The 25266-nt window shown below is 34.0% G+C and overlaps 1 protein-coding gene across 3 annotated transcripts in view; it reads left to right on the forward strand.

The window, feature by feature from the left end:
- LOC134539580 (octopamine receptor beta-2R-like) overlaps positions 1-25266 on the forward strand; it is a 697934-nt gene that overhangs the window by 316583 nt on the left and 356085 nt on the right. For all 3 annotated transcript variants that reach the window (XM_063381737.1, XM_063381735.1, XM_063381736.1), the window contains one exon: positions 5865-6006. The gene's annotated coding sequence lies outside the window, so the exon portion shown is untranslated. The remainder of the gene's footprint in view (positions 1-5864; positions 6007-25266) is intronic.

Consider the following 25266-nt stretch of genomic DNA (forward strand, 5'->3'; position numbering starts at 1 on the left):
TTCGTCCAATTTTCATACTTTTACAAACTAATGCTTATAATCGCATACTTTCGCATACTTTTTGATACTTTTACATTTTTTTGAATACAAGTAATTACTTTAGCATAATTGTTCATAGGTATACATAAACTGACTTTCTCATCTTTTCCATATTTTTGCCAACTTTTGCAAATTTTTATATACTTTGTTCCTTTCTCGCATACTTTAGTATTCTAATCCTTATTTTCCCTTACTTAGGTATCTATCTATTCCATACATTCTCAAAATTTTCCATACTTTAAAATTATTTAGCTTACTTTTGCATATTTCGCATATATTCGCATACTTTTACATACCTTTCGCATAATTTAAACCTTAGCATTTTTTATCATACTTTTGTACACTTTTGCACACATATGAATTTCAAATATTTTTAATATTGTTGCATATTTTGAATTATTTAACATACTTTTCGATATTATAACAATTTTTACGTGATTTTGTGCCATTTAAGCCTAACTAAACAACTTTTTTTAAAACTAAAATTGGACCTTTTTTGTTTAATTTTGCATATTTTACTCATTTTCTAAAATTTGATTTTTTTCCATATTTTTCTATATTTTTCAACTCACTATTCAAAGCTATTGTCTCTCAAATCTCACCTCAGAAGTAATATATCGGTTCGTTGAAACCGTTATTGTGTCGTTGTGTGCTATCGTAGGGCCATCATAGCGTTGTCGTGTTGTCATCACGTTGTCTTCGTTATGTCGTCATTGTGTCTTCGCGTTGTCGTGTCTTCGCGTCGTCGTTGTGTCGTCATCGTGTCGTCATTGTACTATCATCGGGACGTTGTGTCGTTTTGTCGTCATCACGTTATCTTAATTATGTCATCATGTCGTCGTTGTGTCGTCATTGTGTCGTTATCTTGTCATCGTTGTGTCGTTATCGTGTTGTCGTTGTGTCGTTATCGTGTTGTCGTGTCGTTATTGTAACGTCATCGTATCGTCGTGTCATTGTCTCTTCACGTTGTCTTCGTTATGTCGTCATTGTGTCGTCGTGTCGTTTTTTAGTCTTACGTTGTCTTCGTTATGTCATCGCGTCATCGTCATGTCGCCGTCGTTCTGTCGTCACGCTACGAACACCCTTGAAGTCATCTCGCGCGGCCTCTTTGCCGCTAGTCCAAAACCGACCTGTGTTTTTATGGATGTTTTCAACATCATCCGGATACTAAAAAAATGTTATTTGCTCGTAAATTCCTGTATGTTATGGGCTGACTCACCGACTGTTATAGACTGTATCCAAGAAGCTGTGTACAGCAAGGTTCTGAAGAAATACTCTTCTTAGAGACGACATATGTAAACACAAAACAATTAAAGTATTTGTTTTAATGTAAAATTTGTTACTATTAAAATAAAAATAGATACAATTCCTGCAATATAAAGACAAAAAAAATAGATTTGAAGCAAAATGAATTCTATATAATTTTTCCTCCTCTCACTAAAAATATTTTGTTTAATATAACCATTAAATATTTGCTTGCTTCTAGTGTTCTATCTTTTGTATGTGTTTCAATTTATTTTACAACGAAAATTGTTCTTTAAAAGACGTTAGTAAGAATAATTAATAACAGAAGGGAAAAAAATATCTGGAAATATAAAATACGTTTATTAAATCATAGAAAAATAATAGTCAAAATAACCAAAATATAATAAACATTCATTTATTTTATTTAACAATGTTATTACGTTCAAATTATTATTTTTTAATTAGATATATACCTAACCCTGTAGTATCCATTATTAAACGGTGAAATAATAAAAATACTGGAAATGCTATTCAATAAAAACTACTTAAATAATTTAGTACAGATATAATGATTTAAAGTATTTATAGTACCGAATAGCTATTACATTTTACTAAGCTATTTAAACACAGAATTAGTAAAAATATCAAGCAATCTTTTTTCTGAAAAAGAGTAACTCTTACTTAATATTTATTTATTTTTATTCTGATAGTGAAATTGCCCGACCGAGCGATGTTCTTCGGATAGGTCTGGAACTGTTTGGCCGCGCGACTCCATTTCAGTGAATATAATACTTCCCAAGTCCTATAGATAGAGACCCGAAATATTCGCGGGTTCATTTCGTGTTATGCTAAAATTCAAATAATTATACCTTAGTGCTGCTTCTGTCATTGGTTCATTGTTAATCTGGAGGACTGAGGGCCAATTAGAGACCCTCACTCATAGAAGTGTCGAATCACAGGCCACCCAGTCGAGACGACTCACAAGTAAGCAGCCAATGAACAGTTGGCATTTGCCCGAGTGTGGAGAGTATATTGGAGTCTATCCTGGAGGCCATTGAACCCGCGAATTTTCCGGGTCTCTACCTATAGACAAAGCCAACCCATCGCTGGGTGAATATAATCTCCCTGGCAGCCACATCATGATGACAAGGAATGCAAAACACCCATCGGCATAATGGATACTTGTGAAAAATAAATCCTTGTATCTTCTGAACATCACTAGACGTAACAATTTTCAAAGATTTTTGATCTTATCGCCACCATATAATAAAAAATTCAAAGAATTGCGCGACTTTTTACAACCATTATGTTACACTAGGTGAATATTCGTGTAAAACTTTTGTGGCAAACAACAAATACTAGGTAGGAATTGATTTGAAATTTTAGTAATATAATTAATAACAAATTAATGACGAAATACAAGGAGAGTGAGACCGGGAAATAAGAATCCCTTATGTAAACTATACGTTATGTCCATTCTTATTTTATTTATTTATTCATTAATAATACCACTGCGAACATTTGGAATGGATCGCTGACCAGCTTCACTGTAATATATATAATATATATACATATAATATATATTATATATTATTTATTATATGTATTATATATATTTGTAAATGAAACCGATAGATTCATGTAAAATTACAGATACTTGTACATTTGTACACTTACGTGAAAACAACTGTTTCATAATAAAAGAGTGTTCGCAGTAAACGTGGGTTCGGATTCTCACCCCGAAATTTATTTTAATTTATTCATCCCAGTACCTCCAATAGTTAAAATAATTTCTACAACGTTTCCTGAATAGCTTGTCAATATTAATTGAGAACATTAATAAACAAATGTTAAGTCATATAGATTATTATTTGATTATATTTTACATTTGTAAGAAAAATTATGCTCGAATGGAACATGAAAAAAAAAAACTAAAACTATGCGCCAATTAAAAATTTCTCAGGATTATATCAAAAATGTGTTCATATTTTAATTTAAAAAAAAAAAAGGCATGTGTTCTACAATGTTACAATATCTTTCTTGCAGAACATTTAACAAATTATTTCTTGGCAACAGGTTTCCAAAGGAATCGTTTGTTTGAGTACAGACATTTTTTCCCCTGTGTAGCTTTATAGGAAATCAGAAGCGAACACGAAGGTGTAATTAAGGACGACATTGAATAAGCGACGCCTAATGAGCTGACTCTTGTGTCGGCCAAGCCGTCGACATGAATGTCGCCCCTCCCCGATGACTAATTGGACGATCAACTAAACTTCCAGTCGAGGGCGGAAGTTTGCCTCTTCAAACCGGGTATCGATCCATCATCAAGTTCGCCCGTGTCTGGAAACCAGACACAGTTGAAAGGCAGACTTTTGCTCAATCCTAAAGTGATTTGTCCAAGGGGAATACAAGCGCAAAGAAAACACAAAAAAAAATTATATATATATCGCGTGAGCTTTGACAATATTCACAACATTCCCTTAGGATACATTTGCTTGCTTGGCGTGGTTTAAATGACCCTCCTCGCCATGGGTGTGTTTGTTGTTTGTGTTGGTTAGGTGGGATGCTAAGTGCGAGAGCTCGCTGGTGTTTATACTTCGGTATCGCCTCTAAGCGCAAGGCTGTGGACTGGCGCGCAGCCTTCTCGTCGTCACAGGATAACTGTGAGATCTGAGTGGAAGGGAAGCCTTGTTTTCACAGACGAGAGAGCCACACCCGAAGTTCAGGCTCGCTTTTTTTGCCGTTCTATCTCATTGTATAAATCTGTGTGGCTTAAAATTTTGCGGTCGATTAGGATAGGTTAGCTACATTATAAATACTTTAAAACATTGTGGATGGTTGGTTATATTAGGTAAGTATAGCTACATTAAAAATATTTACACTGATAAAAAAAAACCGAAGATGCACGATCGGGAGTTTGACTCTCTCGTCTGTGAAAAGAAGAAGAACTCTAATTTGATACGTCAAAGAAAATAATATAAAGGCGTAACGCAGGTCCCTTAAATGCTTTCAAAAATCAGTACTTGATTCGTTCGTGCATAAAAAAAAAAAAATCTGGACGAGTCTTTCATTGCGTACCAGAGAAGTTACAGGTAGCCTCGGTAACGAGCAAATTAATGTTTATCATGTTGAAAATGCACGTATAATACGAAACTAAGATTTTGGACACGAAATTTAACTTATAATACTTAAAAATAATGCCGAGTGTGATAAACTACGCAAATTGTGTTTCCAAATACAATTCTGGAAGCGAATCGCGCGTAGTTACCGCACCTGCCACTAGAATTCGCTGCCGAAGCAGCTACGTCGACTATCTAATCATTCAATTTGTAGACCAAAAATTTACAGTGAAATTTACACGGCTACGATAAAAGCGAAAAAGACTTCAAAAAATACTAAACCCCGGCTTTGGACCTGATTTTCGACAAGAAATTTTATTGAAATGCTGCCCATCTTGTTTAAATTTATCGAACAGATAAAACTATAATGTATCACTTTGGTTTTTTAAATTTAGTTTATGCCATCTCCCACATTTACGCGCCATGTGATCTCCGTTCCATTCATTCCGTTCCATCTATGTCCTATTTCTCAAAACAGAACACGAACACACAAACATAAATTTATATAAACATAGTTTCACTTATCTATCTTTTTACCTGTCACAGCTGTGACATAAGTATATAAAAACACGCGCTTATTTAAATGCAACACTCCATCAAAATTTCAAAGCAATCCGTTAAGAACTTGATTCACTATGAACAGGTTTTATTAATTGACGAAAAAAAAAAGATTTTTTTTTAGGAATCGGAAAAATGGATGAACTAACCGGATAATACCGGTTCCATACTTCCAATCATACCAGCCAATAACCATCCGATAGAGATTTACCAACTTTCCTAACTGTGTTCATTGTTCGTTTTGATGATTTAAGCGCCTGATTTAGGTTATTGAAATGGTCTTGTGAGTCCTCTGGTCGTCGTTCGTAATGAATATTTGGTGTGTTTATTGGGTCTCAAAGCTTTGACGAGTGGAGAATAAACGATGGAAATTGATGGCACTGATGTTATAAAAGCGTAAGCCAAATTTTAACATGGCTCCAAAACATTTAATTTATGGTACAATGCACATTATAATTTATGTCGCTCAAACGGTTTTAATAAATGATATTTTTAATTAGATTCTTGATACACGTGTTGAAAATTAATATAAATGTAAATATGTGCCTTATTTATTCTAGTTCCAACAGCATATTTAAAGTTCTAGGAATTATTTTCTAATATAAATCTTAAACGAAAAAATAAATAGTGCTTATAGAAGAAGGAAATATTACCAAATAAAGATATAAACTAAAATAAATATCGTATGTGGGTTGTTTCTCAATATTTTTCAGTGACTGTGATTAAAGCATATTTTTTTTTCTTTTTAAATTTTCATACATTCAATATTTGCCGATGTTTCAGTAAAAAAAAAAAATATTCTGATCATATGTGTACTGAAATTTGTATTTCTGAATTATAGAAAACCTAGTTTGGTAGTGTGAATGTCCCTTAAAGCTTAAAGATCTTGCGGTTATGTTTCAGGGTTGAAGGAAGATTCATCAATAGCCTTCAATACATTCTAGATACAAGAGCACTGGCTACGCAAGACGTCTTCTACCGGAAGGAAAAAAAAAAGACCATCCAAACGAAGACTGTCTTTCTATATCAAGAAAATCACCCTCGAGTAAATATAATCGCCATTATTCACAAATATTTTCATTCTTTGATGGACAACGCAAGTAACACAAATATTTTACCTTTATTGAATGATTCTTGCAATATGAAGATAGATTTAAGATGTTGTTTAGTACGTACGTCCTTGCTGATTGTGCTGCGTGTCATAAGAAAACTCAGTAATCAGACAAAAATGATAAATATGCAAAGACATAAATACTAAACATGTCAAAATCAGGCAATGCAAAAAAATTTAAAACATAAAATCAGAGAAAATTCCCTGAAAGGAATCAGTCAAGAAACTATTACAGCCCAATTGGTCACAGTGGGCTAACAACGTCTTTTTTTTACATCCTCTCATTGTGGCTTGTTTTCTGTGTGTTTACATATTTATCTTTATTTGTCTGTTATTGAGAGTCTTCAGACAAAATTGCAATCAGCGTTGTCGTATGTTCCAAGCAACATCTAGAAGTACATTATAGTCTAGTCCTTAAATTAGTAACCTTTAAATGTGTAAACAACTTATCTCTCTGTATTCGTAAATTGATAGTAATTTCGTACAAATAAAACGGCAGTAGATGAACATAAATGTGTCACAATGATGGCGGTCCCAAATTTAGCAACATTAAACTCGTATATAGTCACTTTTGTAAACATAAGGGGACATACCAAACGTTCTGGTATGCCAAATGTAACTTTATGATAGTGAAACTACACTGAAATATTTTTGGTTAACTAAAACTGTCATAGTGAAAAGTAATGAAAAGTTATAAAATACCTCATAAACACTGGCATTACAATGATTATAATATATATTCTCCTTCTAAATTTCCAATAACGTTGTAGCACAACAGTAGAGCGGGCGCTTGTTTACGTCAAGGGGCGTGGTTATATTATCGTCACTGGATTTTTTTTAAATTTTTTTAAATTAATTATAATAAAATAATAACTATTTATGCCTGGTATGCGTTTGGATTCCTATTTAATTATTTTTTTACAATTGGTTTCAAGTAGGAACACTCAGGCAAATCATCTCTCTATATAGCCCTATATCTATATTTATTTCCATCTCGCCCTCTATATCTCTATATATCTCTCTAGCTCTATATACCTCTAACTCACTATATCTCTCTCTACTGTCTCTATATCTCCAAATGGCTCTCTACTTCTCTATCCCTCTATATAATTTTCTATATACATACATCTCAACATCTCTTCTTATGTATCTATCTATATTTATATCAATATACCTCTATATCTCTCCATGTATCTGTATATATAAATCTATCTCTATCTCTGTCTATATCTCTTATATCTCTCAACTCTCACACCATAATTATGATTCGGACCTTTTAAAAGAGGAACGGTGATTCAATACTTACCCTACTGGTATACAATTTAATTTTCTTACATGTAAACTTTTTTACTTATTATTTGGATCCTATAAAAGAGGTACAGTCACTAAATATTTGTTGATATACGATACAACTTGCGCGCCACCTTGAATTCTGCTTTAAAGGTTGGTTCTATCAAAATCTAACATAGACAGTGACCTTCCTCGTGTTTCCAAGTTCAAGGTTTCAAAATTTAATCAAGATAAAATAAACGAGGTGTGAATGCATAGAAGACGAACAAAATAGAAGACAAAAAACACATTATACACAAGATAAAATTGAAATAGCTCAATAAAATAAGGGTTTATTTTTTGTAGTACGTACTTACAGATTCATTCAAGTCATTTAAGCAAAAACATATGCTTAGTGTTGTGTGTTTAAAAATGTTTCAAGTTAATATTTCAGTAATACTATAGAAGTATAACTTCTAACGTGAGCGAAAACTTTAAAGCATTAACCGTTTAGTGAATTTTAATAACACTTTTATTTCCTAACCCACAGAATGTGTAGCCGGGAACGTGTAGGTCGAAAGGCAGGATACTAATCAGAGACTTAACGATCTATGCACCAGTGTGGTTTCGCTCTTATCTCTTAAGAACATCAGGCTCAACTATGCTATATGTTTAAATTCGTAATTATTACGCGTGTCTTCAAGAAAGAAATTTCTTTGCTGCCCGTTCGAATGACGTATATGACGATGATGTCAGTGCGTATGTATCGTGACATGGCAACTTATTAACTATGCATGATCGTAGATCAGGCTAACTGTTGCAAAATTTGTGTTTTGTTTAGTCTGCTGGAGTGTCCAAATGGTCTTCGGTTGATTGAGTCATGTGTTTGAAATGGCTGTAACATTCATAAGTACCAGTGCCTGATTTACGAATTTGAGATATTTCGAAGGTTTGATATTTATACACATATGATGTATACTAAAATCGCAGCTAACATTCTGTTTTACATATAAAATTGCTAGAAAAAATGCTTAAAAACTGTCTTAGTTAAAAAATGGATAGAACTCTTTAAAAGTAAAAACCAAATGCATTCATGTGACAAATACTGAATTTCACTAAAGAAGCAAGGTTTGTCGCCGATTTTGTTGTGAATAATTCTGCCTTTTGCTTTCAACGTTCAGAAATTTACCAGTCTTGGTCAGCTGCTAAGCAGAAATGTTATTTGTTTTAGTCACGCAGAATTCATTATTTGATACAATTAAAAAGTATTTATATAAAAATATTAAAGTTAATTAATAAAATATTTAATATAAAAAGCCGGGAACGCTTGGGAAATGGTTCTACAGTTTGTAAAAAAAGGGAAGGGGGGAGGGGCGCTTTAAAGGTTGGCAGTAATATGGCGGGCCACTCAAAATGGCCATGAATCTCGCTGTTCGTACGTTTTATGGAGAGTTTAAATGAGCGGTCTCGGAATAAGCTGTGTTTTTATTACCCCCCCCCCCCCAAACAAAACAAGAAGCAGTAAATGATATACTCGACAGCCAAAACGTCATAAAATTAATTGCACCCGCAAATAAAGTTGACTCGACCGTGATGGATAAACAATACTGACAGAGTGTATAAATAAAGTCAACAAATAAAAGATAGAAATAATGAAAATAAATATATTTTTTTAAAAAATAATAATATTTTTATTTTCTCTCACATATCTTTATAGAAACTTTATTTTATTGTTTATAAAAATTGTTATTATCACTGCTGTGGCGACATAATAGGTGGATATTAAAACGGACAGAATGGTATTCACAGAATTCGTGTTTCTGCATAGCTAACAGTTTGATAGTTTGGAAGACACTGGATGTATTACTTTGAAATAATAATAATTTGGGGTTTCCCTTAGCTGTATATGTGTATTTTTTAAACTCAAATATCCTTGAGTTTAAATATTTTTATAACTGCAAACGTCATTCTTGTAAAAGTTAACACAGTCTGAAGACGAGGATATTTATTTTTAAAAAATATTTCTTAACTTTTTTCATATTATAGCTATTTTTCAATTTAATTAACTACAGATTAAAAACGACTGCAACTTTTAATGCATTTCATGAGAAAATTATACAAAGTTGTAGTGTGAAATACAGAATTTTCTAGAGATTTAGTGAAAGTGATGTCTGATAGATATTTGGAGCTGTGTCTTATTTGCTCTAAAATATCATGAGAATAAAAGAATGAATAAAAATTAAAATATAGTTTAATGAATATAAAACTCAACATGAACAAATAGCTATTTTTTTTGTATCCCAGGCGTGGTAATTGTGATACTGAGGTTTCCTCATGACATATTCCGATAAAATTTAGAACCAAATAAACCCTTCAGCCGATCACTACTGGCAGAGAACTATTTTGATCTAAAAACAAATGATTTCCTTTCCAGTACTACCTAAATCAAACGCAGGCACTGAAATTTTACAGTAATGGTGCACTGTACTTTGTTTTGTACATTGAATTGGAATGGAGATTTACAGACATGTGTAAATTTTTACATTTCCAAGAAAGCAACTGTACCGCTACCAAAAATTTTCGCGGTAATACTGGTTTCGGATACTTTCCCGGGGGTTTTCTGCTTTGTGTTGTTCCAGCACCTACATTAGTTAATGTCATATGTAAGCCGTTCCCTGAACAGCTTTTCAGGAAGAAATGCGCAGATCAATAAGTATAATAAAACAAAATTAAGGCTGATTGTTAAATTTACGATTATTAGAGCCACGGAAATTTCGCGGATTCATTTAGTCGCAAGCTAGAATGCAAACCTCCACACTGTCGCACTGTGTTCATGATTGGACCGCAGTTATCTGGACACGCCCCCTCTACGACCGTGAGCCAACGATGTCCAGCTAGGAGAGAAGTAAGCGAATCAGGTAGTGCCAAATAACAAGGATAAAAATTTTCTCGCTAAGAAATCAACCAATGGGAAAGTAAACATGGGTCGAGCACACCTATAACTTTGAATTCCATCCTAAGGCCAGAGGAATCCGCGAAATTTCCGGGACTCTAACGATTATATTTTCCATCGTTAAAAAAAAAATATCATCATATTATCAAAATTATCAAAATTTAACATAATGCGACAGTTTCCGTAAGCACAAGACATATTTAGTACTGTTTACAAAAATAAACGTATTCCGTGTAAGCAAAAAAATAATCACAGAAATTTACAATAGTTTACTTTGTAGTATTAAGAACCATTTCTTGGCAACTGGATTCACAAGTTATCAGTTAAAAGAATGTGTGTTTAGCTTCATTGAACATTTGGAAGAGTTATAGTATTTTTTTTTTAAGTATTGAGCTGGTTTGAAATTTGGAAAATTGTGAAGGGACACCTGATTAATTTGCCGGAGTCTCCACGGACTAGCTTCTGTAAATCTGCGCTTACATAGGTCGGGCCTGGAAAAGAAAATAAAACTGTCCCACGCAATTAACTGACGTTCGGAGCTTCGAGGAGATATTTTTCTTTAAATGATTCATGTAGTGGGCAATTTTTAATTTAAAGCAGTTTTTTTGGACATACGGCATTGAATTTTTGCACTGTTTGTCATGGAAAAATTTCAGAAAAAAAAATAAAAACGATAATAAAATTCATAGAAAATAATACTAAATCAGCTGATGTCGGACAAACGGAACCAACGATGAAACTAAACAAGTAAAATGGATAGGGGCAGGTTTTTTTCGCGAAACGATCTGAACACTTATTAGACTGCAACAATGCATACCCGCACGTGTGGTTTCTTCCTTGTGATTGTCGGCCGTCTGCGAGAGAAGTCGTTGCCTTATTTGACCGGAGCCACTCAGGACGCGTTTACGTTCGCACTGAATCACTGTGATTGGTGTTGTTACCATCGATATGTACCTGGGAGAGAAACTCACCCAATCACGAAACACAGGCGGTGCTAAAGTGTTTTAACTTTCATCTAGTCTCGAAATATTTTCGCGGAATCTGCATGCCCCTAATAATGGGCAACAGAACGTCGACAGCACGGACAAAAAAAAATGTTCAATCCTCTAAATATAAGACAGCACAAGAAATCCGTTGAAGGAACTTAGTAATGGAAAAATTTCATGTAACAACAAAGACGAACACAGTGGGCGAGGAGATTTCCCACGCACATGCGAGGGTGCGTGCGACCGCTCCGCAAATTCCAAAGTTCGCACGTGGGGTTCAGCGCGGGGCGGAGTTCTGCGAATGCTGACATTTTGCGTGTCGTCGTTGGAGTGAAGTTCATCTGCTCGCATCCCCTCCAAACCCCCCCCCCCCCCCCCCACCATCACAAACATGCGAAGAGCTGAGCTTACGGACATCCGGCTTGCCGATGCCAACAGTGTGAAAACACCAGGGTTTTTTTTTTTTCGACGTGACAACGTCTAATAAATCGATGAACGCCGGATGCACGCACGAAAAAGGATGACTCATTGTCCCATTACGCTTTGTCCCGTTACGCTCATTGTACGCTTGCGCCGCATCTATCTCTCTTCCACTCGATTGGAGCAACCATCGATTTGACTTTTTCGAGGCACATTCAACTTGAAACACTCCCATTCGTTTCCTACTTTCCCTATCATCGTCCTATTCTTACGTTAATAACACAGATTGGAAGAAGTTAAATAGCAAGCATGAATAAAAGTTATAGTTAAAATAATCTCTTCGTTAAAGTTATAAACATATTTGAATTAATGAGTGCAAATAAAAGTAAATTTATCAATTAAATTGTAGATTTCATTTCAATCCTTCTTTGTATCCATACAAAATAGTGATAATTCAATAAAAATGATTCAATTTTATTCATAACAGTATGCAATTATTTCATCAATGTTTTGTTATGACGTTGTCACGCTAAACTATCGTCCGTAAACCGACTTTACGGACAAAGAATTTTTTTTTAATGGAACAGAAAATGACCTGTCAAACCCACATCACATATCTTTAAATTTGTACATTTACGTGATAAGAAAATTTGTCACTACAAAAAAGAAAGAACGGGGTTCCCAATAACACTGGATTTGGATTCGGATTATTACCAGGGATTTTGCGTTTTGCGCTGTCCCATTACCTCCGACAATTGAAATTATTTGAAAACCGGTTCCCTCAATGTGCAAAATACAACACAATAAAAAGTCAAATTATTGGATATTCTATTACATTTTTCCCGCTTTGAAAAAAAAATTATGCTTGAATGAAACGTCGATTAAAACAATAAATTATGCACCGATTTCCGTAAGAAATACTCAGTATCGTCTCGAAAAACGTATTTTATATATGCAAAAATAACCATAGCTATGTGTTGTACTAAGTTAACAATATCTGTCTTGAGATATTGCAAACTATTTCGTGGCATCTGGTTTCCAAAGGGTATCTTTTTCAAAAGTACAGAAATATTTTTTTTTCTGTGCTCAATGTTCTAGTACCACTGGCTGTTTTAATCCGAATTTGGCCATGTCTGTGTGATTACATGTTTACCACGTGAAGCTGTTCTTTTTTCCCCCAGATTACGGTCTGCGCGATATTTGGTTAGACGCCCAAAACATTGGCTGAAGTATAGTTTTTTCATTGTGAAAACAGTTTGAAATTATTTTTCTTTCATGAAAGTGGCTGTGTTTAACAACGGAAATTCTAATTAATACTTACTACCATTATCAAACTTGGTGAAGCACCATTTCCGCAATGTTTTGGACGGAACAAAATTACGATGGCGAGGTAAAAAAAAGTTATCCAACTACGTCACTACAATTCCTTACTCCACTTTATTTCTTCAATGTTTTAAGGTTGGGTCTTACACGCCATGTTGATATTTAATTTAATTTGCATCACTATTATTTAAGGGTCCTTCCTGCAAATACATCACTATAGTTCTCTTGCGTTTCATGACTTTCTCAAATTTTTTCAAAAGATATACAGATAAAACAAATATTAACTAACAGCGTTCGAAAGAAAATCCCTTATACCTTTAACAGCTCGAAAATAACGTCTAGTAAATATCTGGGGAGAAAATGTGTGAACCAACAACAACACAAGAGATGTGTCGGAATATATTTACAAAAACAAATTTCTTAACTAAAAATATTGACAAGAAAATTTATGTTAGAGACCGAGCCTTGGCGCTGTGATAAAATGATTCTTCGCAGAAACAAAAAGCTATTGAACCAACCACACATGGTATTTCCCATTGTACGATGAAATTTAACTTTGCACTCTTGCAAAGAATCGTTGAGAGAATCGGGTGAGAAAACAGATAAGAATACAACTTTCTAGCATGAGATACAAAAAACTTACAAACCAAAATAAAATACGTGTGTAGCTCTCATCATCGTAGATGATGTCCTTAAAAATTTCTGCAAATGAGAATCACTAACATACAATAAACTTTTCTCTCAACCTTATTTATTTATTTTTTTACAATTTTCTTCTCTTTGCGATGCACAATGAAGATCTTGTTTGGAGGTGATACTGTGATGAATGTCTTGAGTCGGGCCAAATAATATATAATTTATAAATCCTCTATTTCGGTGCAGGGCTGTTTCTCCAAGTAGACTTGCACCTTTAAGGAGCTGATGCACAGGTCGAGTAAAAGGGATAGCAACTTGTAACAGGATCGATTACACGGAAAGAGTAAACGGTATATCATTACTTGCCCTAGTTGCTATCCCGTTTACTCTACCCATATTATCGATCCTGTTACTTTCCTTAGTTGCTATCTTGTTTACTTTATCCGTGTAAACGCTCCTTGAGTCTCAGTTTCACTCGACATGAATTTTTTTTCTTTTCTCGTATCTACATGAATAAATGTGTTGAATATGAAACCGTACCATTACATTTACATGCATGACCTACATGTGGATTTATAAAAAAAAAGTATATATTACAGCGAGTGATCATGATGTGATAATCCAGCAAATTTATCGATAACGTTAATTCGTCACGCTAATATAGTGTAACATACACAAAAATGTTTTGTAATGAAACAAGAATAGGGTCGTGGTAATGCGAAAAGTTAAAATAGACAGTACAGTTGAACCTTATTTTGTCACATAGTCAATGTTCTGCGGATCAATTCGGTAGCAATGTAACCAGAAGCCCTATTTAAGGTATGTATCATATTAAACTCGAAAATACTCAATAGAAGTACTGATAGTACCCATTTTCCTACTGTCACTTCCAACGTTTATTTAAGAACACCATGGTTTACGAGCACTTTTTACAGAACTGTCAAACTCGAGACAAGATCAATGACAAAAGACTGTACTTAATGAGTGCACGTTGGATTTCCTGGCAGTCTTGAAGTTCAAGAGTCAGTGACGAACGAAAACAATACGGTTTGCTGACTCGCGGAAAAAAAAATCTATCCCAAACATGAAGCGTCTTTGACTTTTAATTCGACCAATGTGCTCGCTCAGTGGCGGTGTTCTTGTAAATATAAGGCAAGACCCTCCAAATTATCAAGCTCCTTGAACACAAATTACGTCACAGTCAGACTTTCTAACCGTGGAATGCATTTGTCTGGCAAGAGAGATTACGTCCATATTTAATTCAGAGAAAACAATAATAACATAAATCATTAGAGATATTTTGTAATATTACTAGTAAAATAAAATTTATAAACAATCACAAAAACACTCACTATATAAAAAAATCACATTTAAATAGACAAAATAACATTCCCTCCTCATTTCGAATCTAATAACTTAACATTCTCCTGATTTTGAACATTTAGAATGAGAACAATTTTCCTACAGTTTTTTACTAATTAATTCTCATCATTTCGAAAATTTAACGGCACAATTACTTTGATTTCTTACCGTAAATATTTTACAGCATTAATAGGGCACCAAAGCTGCACAATGCTTTTAATATGAAAAGGAAAATGAGTAAAAAAATTATAAAAAGCCTGTACAAATTTTCTTTAGTGGATGCAAGCAGTAATTAAATAAATTAGTCGTGGAATTGTTTGCAGTTATTTCTGTTGGCGTAGAGTAAAAGTTTAAAGTGCCGTGGAGAAAAATAATCTGGAAAAAGTAAAATAAAGAATAATATGATTTTTTTTTTCAGCGTCACAAATGCTGAGAAAGTATATTTTGTCTTCCGAATCCCTAAAAATCCAACTTTCTTACTTTGTCCAAAAAAAAACAATTTTAAATTTGCATTATCTATGGCAACAGCGCTCCAAAACAATGGCGGCATTCGGCGTGTATTAGAAAGATAAATAAAGCGGTAGATAAATAAAGTGTCCACTTATTTCCACAATACACTCGGAGGGTTTGGAAGTTCTATACGCGATCGTTACTTGAAAGAAAAGTTTTGTTACCTTGCGTTACTGACATTAAAATTACTCTGTAATTTATAAAATTTGTGAAAACTTGCAAATTAGGTTTTTTTTCTTGTAGTACGAAGTTGCACATGCAAACGAGTAAGCGAACTCCGAATGTGTTGGGTCTAGGGACAGGAAAAATTCGCGGGTTCAAAGACCTGAAGGATGAACTCCATAGTTCTACGTACACACGGTCAAATTTCACCCACTCATTGGCTGCTGTTTTGTGAGACGTCCCAACATAGCAGCCTGTGATTCGATACAGCTTTGGTTGAGTGTTTCTCATCGGCTCAGAGTCATCCATGTGAAATGTGAGCCAATAGCAGAGGCAGCACTGAGGTATAACTATTTGTATTTTAGCCTATCGCGAAATGAATTCGGGAATTTTTCCGGTCTCTAGTTGGGTGTGATCGGGAGTAAGTGAAATGTATGCTTTCCAAGCGGGTTCCTCAAATTATTATTATTATTATTATGTTTAAACCAAACACGAGACAATAGAAGGAGGCGCATTCCCACGGCACACGCGTTCCCACGCCTCGAGTGATTTGTGACAATCCTCCGTGGGAATCGGCAGCGCACGCCGTAGAGGCATCGCAGTTCAGATATTCCGAGGCGAATAAGAGCGGACAAGCCAACATCAGAATGTGTTTTGCACCATTATATAGTTTTGACGTGTCAGTCGAGGAGAAATAGTCCCTGACGTTTCTGTAGACTTGGCAGTTGAGGTTGCGTTGCTTCTCTGCTTTCAGGTAGGGGGAACCCAAAGACTCGTTCTAGTCCTTGAACATATCCAAAGTTTGTCACTAGCTGGTGCAACTTCGTCGTCGCAAAAATCTCTTTGACTCGAATTTATAAATTTTCATGGGAAAAAATAATTATTTCAAATATCACTAACCAAACGTATCCAAACTTTAACTTTAATTAAGTACTTCTTGTTTGAAAACCCACCCTCTTTCATTTTAATTAGGTTCTAAAAGTTGTGCGGAAACGTACCCTACAGAATAAAAACGTTCTCTGTAGGAAATGCTTAGTGATAGGCTGGAGCTGTTGCTTAATAAATTCATGCCAGGCGGTGGGCATGAAGTCATAAATTGTCAGGAGAAGGCATGCTGTGACGAGATTGGTCACTTTTTCACTTCACCATATTGCGCAAATATCACTAAAAACATTGCGGAAATTGTGCTAGGATCACGCCTGACTATTGCTGCTAAGCAAAATAGCAGAATAATAATAGTGTAATAGTATAATGATTAAATAAATTATAATTATATTAAAATTGTAATATATATTTCTTTTCTAGGATATGGTTGTTATTAAGAGTTTTCTTTTAATATTTTTTTCAGGCAAATATTTTTCATATTTGTTTATTTTCACCTTTTGCAATTTTATTTTTATACCTTCGGGGATCCATAATGAAAATTGATAGCTGATAAAATCAACCCTATCGAATTCTGTGAAGTCGTTCTGATTCTATTTTTTTTTTTGTTTTTATATTCTCGTCATTCATGCACGATGTGACATTTCCCATTCTTACAAACGCATTAAACATAAAACTTTGAACAGGTTTTAAAAATGCAAGCACTAATTTTCAGCGGAAGTTTTGGGTGTTGGTGTTAAGTGTTTTGGGTTTTGCACAGAGACCATCAGCTAGACAAAAACCTGTTACACTCAGTGTCTATGAGGTAGTTTGCACGGATGTCCACCCCTTGGCGGCAGGGTATCTACTTGTTAAGGTCCTCGCCTACTCGGGTGCAAACACGGTGTGTAGATTTAAAAAAAAATACATTTGAAAATTGCTTAAGGTATAAGAATGCGTGTCTGTTTACGAAAATAATTTAAGAATACGTGTAGGTGGATGGGTAGGTCTGTATTTTTACAAGAGGGAAAATGGCAAAAGCGTGTGTTTTCAGAATCATTTTTAGGCATTAAAAACCCGGTACCAATTAAAAGGGACTTGCATTACACTGCTAACATCATTACTCTGCCATCTCAACTCATAACTCATAGTTACCCCACGCACGACGAGAAGACTGCGCGCAAGTGCAAATACGACACATTAAGAGGCTCTTTTCTTACACACGGGTGACTTTCTGTCACTCGCACTGAAACCTATTGTTTGCAACTGACCTGTGCACAAGTTAATTTTTTTTTTGCCTTGTCGCGAATAGCCTCGTCGAAACAGTCGCTGAGTGGTTGCCGATAACATTGGAACAAACCTGTTCAAACCTGTTCAAACCTGTTCAAACCTGTTCCTTCACGTGGGCGACCGAAACGATGCAGTGACTACCGCGTCTTATGTGAACAGACACAACAGAGCAGTGATCTCGCGCCAAGTAGAGCACCGACACAGAATTTCACATTAAATCTAGAGCCGGAATTGTTTTTTTTTTTTAATTTCAAATGTATATAAACAACTTTAACTCTACAACTGTGCATTGCATATAAATATTCTGACAGGAATTTGAAAAAGAATTGGTAGGCAGACGTATGTAACAGTGTTATAACAAACTGTAGACGAGAAGAATGTTATATGTGACGTTTTATTTATAAATAGATGACGGGTTTATGGATATAAAATACATTCAAAGTTTGATTCATTCGCAATACATTTTATAATGCCGTGTAACAAAATAACTCATTTTACATAACACATCACTTCTCACCATTGTGTTGGTACAGAAGACACGTTTCTAATTAATGTAAACATGATGTGTGAAAAACGGTGTCCAAAATCCTACTAACATCAGAGCAGTCTTCGTTTTTTTAAGTATATATCAAAGAAAGACTACCTATTGTAACCGTTTACGTGTATATATATATATATATATATATATATATATATATATATATATATATATATGTGTGTGTGTGTGTGTGTGTAGGTGTGTGTGTGTGTATATATATAGATCACGTTTACGGACATGATAACTGCTCTAATTTTGGACAAATCACTTCCAAACTAATACATAAAATATGATAATGGAAAATCTCGTTAATAGGGCTAATCCCACCGAATGGGTAAAAATGAGGAAGGTTTTATGAAAACCAGAAAATTTGCTATAACTCCCATGATATAAGAAATCTCTCATCCGTTTGAAAGTATTAGCATTTGTAGGAGTAACACCAAAAACCTTTGTCTAAGTAAATTTTTGATACTTCCTACCATAACTACAAGGGTGGAATAACAAGGGTTGGAGGACCAAAAAATGCATTACTCCCTTACTAGGCTCCCTTACTGTTGTAAATCTTATAATTTTTTTATAAAACTTTTGTTTATAAAAAATTTTTTTTGATAAGATGAGATTGAAAAAAAATGTGTGTTTGAATTAAAAAAAACTTCCGTTCTATGTACGCTATCGAATCAGTTTTTATTTTTAAACTTTCTTAATATTTTCTAAAACGTTTGTCTTAAATAAATATCTATGTAACCATTACTGCATGGGGTTAAAATGTTAAAAAAATCATACCTTTTTTAGTAGTTATAGTATCAAACCCGTTATAATTTATTGCAAAATTTCATAACATTTTCCTTTGTCCAAAATCATTTTTGATGAGACGAACTATTGCCATAAAAAAAGAGGTTGAATTTTTTTTTAAAAAAAAGTCAAACCTTCCTTTCTATCAAAATAGTTTTTAAAACTTTCCAGAAGTTTAAAGAAGTTTCCAGAACATTTCCAGAAGAAATAGGTACTTGTAAATCTACGTACGCCTGTGCATTCCTAACAAGGACCACGGGGAGCAGGCTAACTTCAAGGAATCTCTCTTGACGAAGGTCTTACCCAGTCGCTGCGGTGGAAGGCATGCCGTCTGACGCCTCTACCCCTTCCCCTCACGACACTCCTGTCTCATCCCCGCTTCCGGTGACGTGCTGACACGTTCCGAAAACAAACAGCGTTGCCAACCATGGCTGTTAGATGCCGCGGCTTGCAAGCGTGGAGGATGAGAAATATTGTCCACCCAAAAAACTACATAAATCGCTGAAGGAAATGAGCGAATTATTTCTGGTATGATAAAAAAAACTCAATAAATATTTCGGTCGAATTTTTTTTTCTTAATAGTTCGGTTATTATTTTTTTTCGCAGTTAATAAACGAGGTGGACGTTGCCGTAAGGCGTGGGCGATTTTTTTTTCTAAGAGTACCCCTATTTTCCTTCTTTTATACATCCCGCCAATGCTTCGTTCTCGTCGTTTATAATGTACACTATACCTATCGTCGAGACGTCAATGCCATCATTTATTCAACCAAACAATCATTCATTTCTTTACTGTCTACTTTTTCTTCAACTATCCGTCCTTATTTCCCGCAATTCAAATCTATGAATCAACGGAAAAAAATATTCAAGCCCAAATTTTATCACTTTTACCTTAATTTCCTTGAGCCTTAAAACACTTTTTAATTCATCGCAAACCAAATATCGGGTTTTAACATTATTATGTCAATATTTATTATCTATACAGTTATAAAATATGTCATAACATAACCATTGTTCATAATTCGCTATTATAAAACATTTTTACTGTGATTTTTTAAATATTACCTTATGCACCTCCACCATCTTACAAATTTCCAAGATTTAATCAGATGTATATTTATGTAACCCTGTTTGAATTGGTTTTACCTACAAAGATCAGAATTTTTTTTATTTTTATCGTAGGTGATTCATGATTACAATGCCAGTTAAGTGTTACGATGAACCTGATCTAGAGTTTCTCAATTTATAAAATTAGAATGTTTCACTGCTACGATTCTGTCAGAATATGAAGGCAGACTAATTTTAATTTTGTTTGAACATACATAACATGAACTATATTTCGTTAAACCACTTTATCAACTGTTTTTTCCTTGTCTACGATGTTGGCGTGTCTGCTTGACCCAAACTAACATGTAAAGTGATCGAGTACAGAACCTGTTCAACTTAATGGTATGACCACCTAGCAGAAACATGGTAAAGAGACTGCATATTCGTAAAATAAATTCCCACTTTACAAATTTGTAATTAAAGTTAAGTTCTCGTAGCGAAAGGCAACTGCATTAAATATAGAAAGTCAAGGAAAAATTTGTGTTTTTTTATTCATGACACTACAGATAAAAATTTTCATTTTTAAATTACAAGTGTATGAATTTAATGAAAACCAATACAGACCATAACATTCCCCAGGGTGTAATTTTGTCCTACGACTAAAGCTTCCACCGAGAATTTTTATATATTTTTTTTGGATTGATAAAGCAAATCGAGTTTTTAAAGGTTCTTACTCACCTCTGGCTATTACGATGTGCCACACGAATGACTAAGTACTGGTTGTATTGACGGCTTCTGACATGGGTTGGATTTGCTGAGGATTTAAAAGATGCAATTGGTGCGCTCTGTTCATGCTACACAGTTGGAATATTTGGTCTTTTTTTAATTTCTACGAAAACGAGATTATTCCTTAAGACGGAAAATTGTTTCTTATTAGCTAAAATTAGAATGAATACATATATATATAAAATGGTGGATCAAATCCCAATTTCCTCAAGTATAAATCTTGAATTCGAATTCCAAAAAGTACATCTAAACTACTCCTCGAATCCTAATCTAGTTCTCAACGATCCAAAATAAAAAAAGCATTGAAGGTATTCAAAATATTAACTGTGGTGTCGAAACATTCAACCCTTCAAATGTTAGTTTAACAAGCTAAGTTAAAAGCAAAATTTCTTGGACAATGATAAAGGGAAAAAAAAAATTTCTGCTAGTAAATTTGAGAGGTTATCGGTTCAATTATATTTCATTTACTTAATTTCCTTTTATATATTTTTAATTTTTTTGAATAACGAATACTTAAAATTTGAAGGATTTAATTGTATTTGTTGATTTTATTATCCCACCCCTTTTATATATTAACACACACACTCAGGAACTTCGGAATCACCGAAGAACAAAGACAAATACTAACTAAGTGTTAATTGTATATCCTTTAAAGCCTAAGATTAACGTTATCTTTACTATTTAATAGAATTTCTTAGTCATACGTATTTTGCAGTATTTCACTGTTTGTCACTGAAAACAAAATTCAAGAACGCAAATAAAGAAATAGAAATAATGACATTAATCCACAGACAACAAGCTTAAATCAGCTATGTAATACAGATAAACCCTACGATATAACTAAATTGGTATTATGGACAAAACAACAGCGACAGAACAGTAGAAAACATTCGAACTTAAATATCATACAGCGCAAGAATTTCGTGAAAGTAATTCACACACATTGGGCTAACAACGACGACAGAGTTTCAACAATAACAGTAAACGCGGAGAGACAACAAAAACCTGGACCACGCAGCAAATATATGAACACAACGATGAACATAAAAAGATATTATGGACAACACAATGACGAACAACACCGACGAACACAGTAGTTTTTTTTTATGTCATAGATAACCTACTGTGTTCGTCGGTGTTTTTCGTCGTCGTGTCGTCTGTAAAACTTGTTAGGTACATAATTTGGATTATCTGTTTGACATACCATATTTAAGGGCTCCGCCTACCTGGTCACACAGACGGTGCGCAGAGCTTCAGGAAAAACAACGCGATTTCAAAACTACTCAAGATATCCTAGTGGGGTCTGCTTACGAAAAGCATTTAAGAGTTCGCTGAGGCCCAAAAAGTACTTTTAATTTTGGATCATGTTTTTAAACTGTATTTCTAGAAGAGTTAAAATGGCTAAAACGCATGTTTTCAAAGTAATTTTTAGGCGTAAAACAACCAGTACAGATTATTAAAAGCACTTAAGGAACTTGCATTACACCTTTATCTTCATTTCTTCGCCATATAATGTTGCGGTCACCGCTCAAATTTCACAGTTATCCTGTGACGACGAGAAGACTGCGCGCCAATTCAGAGACTTGCGCTTAGAGGCGACACCGCACTAGAAATACCATCGAGCGTCGCGCTTATCATCCCGCCTCACTAACACACATACACCCCTGACGAGGCGGGCCCCTTAAGCTGGTTCTCTGTGGGGTTGTTTTAATTTTTATTATTCTTTTTTTTTTTAAGTTTTTGAAATTTTTCCATGACAACAAGTGCAATACTCTTATGACGTATGGCAAAGAAATTGGACAAAAACATAATTATCCACTGCATGAATCATTTTAAAAACGTATTCTCTCTACAATAAAGTGTACAGTTAGCCTAAGAAAAAAAAAGGAACTTAATCATCCAATAATACACATATACACTTAACGGGAAAGAGGTAGGTACTAAAAAATATTGTATTATTCTTAAAACTAAAATTAATGCCATAACAATTTGTTAACTGCTAATATTAAATTTTCCCTTCAGATATTACGTTCAGTGATTTGCAAAGACTATAACTCACTGTATATTGAGAGTAATATAACGAATTCGAAACTCACGACAAATTGTTGACATTCGGAAAAACATTTCTCTGAAGCACCACTTTTTATTCCATTATCGCCATTATTGTCATTGGTGTTTTAAAGACTTCAAATCCCTACCAATAACAAAAATTGCCTACATATTTTGGCTTACTAGCCACTTAACAAAATTTAGTTTTAAATAATATCCATTTATCTTGAAAAAATCATTAATATACTTGAATTGTTTTTAAAAGAAAATAGGTAAATTCTCAAAACTATATTAAACGTTTCAGGAATATTTTTACCAACAATTTCTGTGATCAGTTTGTGCTTAACCAGTGAATACCACAGATCAAACAGTTAATTTTTTTCACTGATATAATTTGTCAAATTTTACAACTTGAAGAGAAATAAAGCATGCAAAGTTCATAATTTGTTGTGAGTTCAACCAGTTTTAATTTTTGTGGTTTTGCGCGCGAAAAAAAGAGATCATCTTCGAGGATATACGAAGTGAATGTTTTCAAATAGTTCACTTATTTTTCTGAATGAAAATGTAGTCATTTGTGTGGTGAAGGGTTTTCTTGATAACTCGCTGCGACAGCAAGCGGAGAAACGATAATAAAAGATAATTCGCTACAGCAACCACATCCTACTTAGCCACGGGATATCCGAAATTTCCTGGCGTTGAGGTAATTGGTCGCAAAGTAGATTTTACGATGATTTCTCGCCTAGACTTCGGCGGCAGCGCACCGGGAAGCCATAAATGGTAATCGTCGTTTGGAGACCTGGTTTCCCAAATTAGAAAATACGTGTCAACGTCAGTTCAAAGTTTCCTACGAGATACTTCTTTAAGGGCGTATGTCCCGTTCCAAGTCATGATTTTAGATTTATATTAATCACTGATAAACTTTTATACATTTTCAATCGTTTAACTTTCACGAAATGAAAAATATATATAGTTGCATACTTTTTGCATAATTAGCTGCCAAAGTTACATTTTTAACCTTTTTGGGTTGTACAAATAAGGAGAATTTAATTTATTGCAGAACTGAAACTTTTTAGGATTAACTGCAATGCCACTGGCTACTTCAAGAAATGGTTTGCATTTCTATCACAAAAACTCATTTCATGTTTCTTGGCTGTCAAGATCATAAAAATTTTGAGAATTTTGAAATGTCAGGTAAAATTAATTAATATTTTCTGAAAGAAATGCAAACCATTTCTTGAAGTAGCCAGTGGCATTGCAGTTAATCCTAAAAAGTTTCAGTTCTGCAATAAATTAAATTCTCCTTATTTGTACAACCAAAAAAGGTTAAAAATGTAACTTTGGCAGCTAATTATGCAAAAAGTATACAACTATATATATTTTTCAATTCGTGAAAGTTAAAAGATTGAAAATGTCTAAAAGTTGATCAGTGATTAATATAAATCTAAAATCATGACCTGGAACGGGACATACACCCTTAAGACAGAAAATAGTCTCACATAAGCAAAAATTATATACATAAATAAAGTGGTGAGTCAAAACCCAATTTTCTCATATCTAAATCTTCAATGTGAATCCTAAAGAACATACCCTTTTATCCTAATCTAGTTCTCAAGGGTCAAAGATAATATAACATACAAGATATTAAAAATATTAACTATTTTGTTCCAAAAATTTAATTTCCGTGTTAATAAACGCAACAAGTAAAAATACAGATAACATGAAAATATGTGTTTGTTAATTAATTTCCGGACAAGATATATTTTTTTGCATCCACAATTTTAATAATTTGTTCATAAAACTTAAAAAAAATTAATTAAATAATTATTATAAATTAAAACAAGTTTTAAGTTTTATATTTAATTTGATCTGAAAACTATGTATATAGTGTAACATAGAGCAAAGTCATTGCAAAGGTAAAAGTTTGTCTTGCTTGAGGGAATGCAATCTATCCGTTAGTCGGTTTTTCAAGGTTTACCGAAATTACTTCATGTTAATGGAATACAGGAGATGAAATGAGTTAGTTAAAGTTTAGTTTGAACAGCTTTAACGCGCGAACGAGTACTGCTGATTTCGACAATTGTTTTGAGTTGAGATCTACTAATGCTTTAAACTTCGATGTTGCCGAAATAGTAGCTTCCTTTCGAATGATCGCGTTTCACCCACGGACTACCTGCATCGTATACGGAGAAAAATAAAGTTTTGAAAATGATAGG

The sequence above is a fragment of the Bacillus rossius genome, chromosome 15, assembly GCF_032445375.1.
Source record: "Bacillus rossius redtenbacheri isolate Brsri chromosome 15, Brsri_v3, whole genome shotgun sequence".
Taxonomy (NCBI): domain Eukaryota; kingdom Metazoa; phylum Arthropoda; class Insecta; order Phasmatodea; family Bacillidae; genus Bacillus; species Bacillus rossius.